This window comes from Pyxicephalus adspersus, chromosome 2 (assembly GCF_032062135.1).
Source record: "Pyxicephalus adspersus chromosome 2, UCB_Pads_2.0, whole genome shotgun sequence".
Classification (NCBI taxonomy): Eukaryota; Metazoa; Chordata; class Amphibia; order Anura; family Pyxicephalidae; genus Pyxicephalus; species Pyxicephalus adspersus.
In genome coordinates this window covers 115,533,693-115,538,661 of record NC_092859.1, presented here as the reverse complement: position 1 = coordinate 115,538,661, position 4,969 = coordinate 115,533,693, and the positions used below count along the sequence as shown (strand labels likewise).

The 4,969-nt window shown below is 37.8% G+C and overlaps 1 protein-coding gene across 2 annotated transcripts in view; it reads left to right on the top strand.

The window, feature by feature from the left end:
- The first annotated feature begins 884 nt into the window (after positions 1–884).
- Positions 885–4,969, top strand: part of TYMP (thymidine phosphorylase) — a 22,415-nt gene continuing 18,330 nt past the window's right edge. Inside the window, exon 1 of one of the 2 annotated variants that reach the window (XM_072401998.1) lies at positions 885–1,006. The gene's annotated coding sequence lies outside the window, so the exon portion shown is untranslated. The remainder of the gene's footprint in view (positions 1,007–4,969) is intronic. The other variant, XM_072402000.1, reaches the window with a different exon arrangement.

Sequence of the window (4,969 nt, the reverse complement as noted above, 5' to 3'; positions counted from 1 at the left end):
TATATATATGCTACTATACAGTTACATCACATACATTTTTTAACAGATGTTTGTGTTTTGGTTTTTAAAGTTTATTAATAAATGTATTAAATATCAGTGAGTTATGCCTAAGAATTACAGCCTACAATGAAAAATAAATTTTCATGCAAAAAATTGTACCGCTATTTGCATGGAAATTTGGGAGGTTAACCGCTAGGGAGGTTAAATCATTACCTATTCTTACTTTCTCATTTCTTTCTTTTCTTCCTTGCTGTTATTATTAATGCCACATAAAATGCCAGGATGCCAGTGTAAAAAATAATGTCAGGATACCAGTGGTAACAAAAGGTTTGCAGAAAACCTGGGCTACAAATAATGTTGAAAATATCCAATAAAAATCAGTAAAATAAAAAAAAAAAATCCAATACGTTGGAATACATTATTTTCCATCCTCGTTTGATAATTGATCTGTACTGAAAAACATTGTTTTGAAAAACCAATCTGATAAAATAAGATTTACTTAATCAAAATTTAAACAGCATCCAAATATTAATTGGAAAAGATCAATCGAAAAGCACTTTGATCATTTTGATTTTTTGGTCTAATCATTGTAAAATATTGCTTGTGTATAGTTAGCATAAGGAACATAGACTACAGATCATCAAGCATTTCATAGCCACACTATAATCTCTTTTGTGCTAAGAAACAGTTTTTTCCCTTCACAGTGTCAGTTTGTATGATGACATTGGAGCTGTTAGGAATTCTCCTATTCTACATAAATCGATGATTCCATTTGCTCCAATTTGATGTGATCTGTCGGTGCACCCAGCACAGAGCAGCACAGAGCAGCACAGACACATGTCCCCGGTCACTGCCCCGCCCTCCGGTAACGCCCCCTGACATTTGGCTTTGGCTTTGATAATAAAACAAATAAGAAAAGTCCAACTGACAGCAGAAACATCCGAGACAGAGAGCAGAAACCTGAACTAGAACATCAAACTTCCCTGATCACATCTAACCCTGAGAGGTGAGATAGATTGTCAGCTCTGTGCACCCACTGGCAGGGAAAGGGTTACATATTGCCATGGGTTGGAGTGCTCTGGGGTTTTTGCATTCTGCTTTATTACATTCATATAACATCCAATGGGCTTTGAATATGATCTCTCCAAGGCATTTAATGTTTAAAAGGATTTCTTAACTTTAAATTTTATTTGTACTGCTGATCATTTACAAATATGCTGTCATTGGTTTGCTGCTGATTGGTAACATTTTACTTTATAGCTTCTATAAAAGCTTCATAAAAGAATTAGGAATTTATTTGGGGTGGTTAAATCCCTACAGAGACCAATCAGATAATTTTGTTCAAGCTTTCTTGCAAATAAAAGTGAAAAGCTGACTGGTTGCTATCAGTGAATTTGTGTAAATTGTGAAATTTAAAATTGTAAATTGTGAAAATTTTGTACAAAGTATTTGGCCTAATCTGGCTAGGTGTGGTGTTAATAAGCCTTATATTATATTAATGTTGGTTGCTTTAAGGGCAGGCCATTCATATGAATTAGTTTCCAAAACAATGCAGCTTATCACAGTGCAGAATGGGCATTACCAATAGTTGGCAGGTTGGAAAAGGTGTGTATATTGTTTATAGCAACACAACACATCACAGCGGAGAGTGTGCCATCACTGGGTGTTGTGATGTGCTGCATTGAAAAAGGTGTATTGAAGTGCCATTTACTATGGTGCCTCATCTGTATTAAAAAATCCAGACTTAAAGAGGAACTAAACTCAAAAAAGGCCAAAACCGAAAAAAAAAATCACTTACCTTCAACCCCGCAGTGCAGTCCCTCGGTCCGGATGTCTCTTACATCGGGTCCCGTGTCGTCCTAGTATCTGTCTTCAGACCGGCGAAGTGTATTTTCTTTTGGACATTTTTCCCTCTTTAAGATGCACTGATATGTGTTTCATAATTGTATTCAAAGAAAAAAATGGCAGGTAAGTACATCCACAAATGGCAGGTAAGTACATCCACAAACGGCAAGTAAGTACATCCACAAACGGCAGGTAAGTGCATCCACAATGCAGCAGACCTAACAGTGCAACTCCAGGCGTTGGTGTGAGCAGTATCAGCCAGAAACAGCCAGGCAACCGGTATTCCTAACAGGAGATCATCAGTGGCAAGCCGTGTTTTTTTCTTCATGTAGGAATTACATGTACATGTATATAAAAATTACAATAACATATAGTAAGCTTTGTAGTTTACTGCTGCAATATTGGTGAGCAAATGACTTCTGATGGTATAGATGAGTATCTCTTTGTATCTTACACACTTCAGATACACTATTTGAAATTTGTCAATTTTATGCAATAGGCCAGATTTATTAAAGCTCCCTAGGACTGGAGAAGATAGAATAACGTGGGAGAACCTGGTTGATCCAGCAAACCTAAAATAAATTTTGTAAAATCATTTTCTATTATTTGGCAAATGTTTTCAGTCCTGGACCAGATCCATTCCAGGATTCTGGGTCACTCAGGTTCTCCTCCCATCTCTATCTTTTTTTGCTCTAGGACGTTCTGTAAGGTAAAAAGGAATTAAACAGGTGAAATGATAGATTGTGAACAGACAAGAGTATTTGCAACATGTGATTTTGGTGTTTTTTTAGGTGCAGTTGACAATCGAAAATGCGGTGGCCTAACAAAAATAATTACCCATAAAAAATAACTAACAGGGGGCCTATGCCAATGGGTGCCTACAATGACTTCATCGTTAGGAAAGTTTCACTTTCACTGTTTGTTTATTATGACTGCTGCATGTCACCTACTGCAGCCTTACATCTCTCCCAGTACAAACCTCCATATCTCCTGAACAGGATGTCATACCAATCTAAAATTTTCAGGTTACACAAGGGACCCTCATAGCTAGCAGTACCCCAAATGTCATCTCCCCACCTTAACTACCTTACAAATATGGGGGTCATAATTATAAAAACTAGTGAAAATTGAACATTAGGGTTGCTGTTTAAAAAGTAAGTGTGTCTAGAAGCCCGAAATTAAACATACAAATTTTGGACCCCCAGGCCCATTTACACAGAAGGGTAACTACCCTGTTACACATTGCTGGAGGCTTCTAGCACCTGAACTCCCAATTTATCTGGAACAGGAGGATACAGGTGAACAAAATTGGAGGTGCAAGTGGGGGATACCTGTGGCTAACACTCCCTAAAATGTCATTGTTATTTCATCGCCAGAACATAAAAAACTCTCCCCATCCAAAATCTCTACCCTGTTACACATTGCTGGAGGCTTCTAGCACCTGAACCCCAATTTCTCTGGAATGGGGGGTGGGGGATAGGTGAACAAAATTAGAGGTGCAAGTGGGGGACACCTGTGGCTAATACCCCCTATAATTTCCTCCACAAATAAAAACTCTACCCTGTTACACATTGCTGGAGGCTTCTAGCACCTGAACCCCAATTTCTCTGGAATGGGGGGTGGGGGATAGGTGAACAAAATTAGAGGTGCAAGTGGGGGACACCTGTGGCTAATACCCCCTATAATTTCATCATTAGGCTATCGTCAAAACATAAAAAAACTCTGCCCATAAAAAAAACATAAAAAAACTACCCTGTTACACATTTGTGGAGGCTTCCAGCAACTGAACCCCAATTTCTCTATTTTTTGTATGTTTAATACATAATTTGGTCCATAATTTGTATGTTTAATTTCGGGCTTCTAGACACACTTACTTTTTAAATAGCAATCCTGATGTTCAATTTTCACTAGTTTTTAAAAATTATGACCCCCATATTCTGTAAGTATTAAAGGTGGGAAGATTACATTTGGGGTACTGCTAGCTATGAGGGTCCACTGTGTACCCTGAAAATTTCAGGCCGGTAGGGTATACTGATCAGGAGATATGGAGGTTTGTACTGGAAGAGATGTAAGGCTGCTGGGAAAGATGTAATACATGACATGTAGCAGTCATAAATAAACAGTGAAAGTGAAACTTTACTAACGATGAAGTCATTGTACACACCCTTTGGTTTACGCCCCCTGGTAGTTACTTTTCACGGGTAGTTTATTTGTTAGAACACCGGCCATCGATAATCCAGATCTTCAGTTTCCCAGCATGAATTTCGGATCACATTTACAATACAGGGACTGCATTACACTGTTTGGCCACTAATGTTTTGCTGGCGCTGTTCTGCAGAAACAGCTGTTAGGTCTTGCTAGCTAAACTAAATACGCGTTGGAAGGTCCCTGCTGCCTGCTCCCTGGAACTGTGCCAGATGTCCGCGGTGCTGCGAGAGGAAGGCTGGCCTGTGTGAGAAGCTCAGTATAAATAAAAAATCCGGAATTTTCGAAAATCTGGAGCACCTCAGGGCCAGGAGGTTGCCGGATTTTTGATTGTCAACTGTACTTCCAATCTCTGAAACTTTATACACACAGTTTAAAATTCATCAATTATATTTATTTTTATTTTCAATAAAACAAACATACACCAAAACATCTTTTGTTTTTTGTTTTTAAAAAAACTTTTTTCAAATATACAGACTTTCTTTGTGACTCCTGACGCGTTTCACCTATTACAGTTTTATCAGAGGAACAAATATTAGCTGCTCCATATATGATTTTAGTTCTTTAGAGATGCCAATCCTACTAATGACTAACAATTGCTGCAAATTCCATCAAATTCATTAGACCTTTTAACCACTTTTTATTTGAAGGTGTAAACTCTTTAGGAGCTTGTATTTAAGGTGCAATATTAGAGCAGTGGATATCTCTTATGTTAAAAGGGGTTCTACCCCAATTCCCTGCTCTTTACCCCCTAAACATAGATCTCCCTTCTCATAGTATTGCTTCATTCACAGAGAATTCTTGCTCTTTTTCTAATTAAATCTTTATGGACACAAACAGACTGAAAAATATAATCCAAAAGTTTAAGAGGTGAAAATTAAAACCTATGTGGTTCACAACTAATGTTAAAAAGCCATTA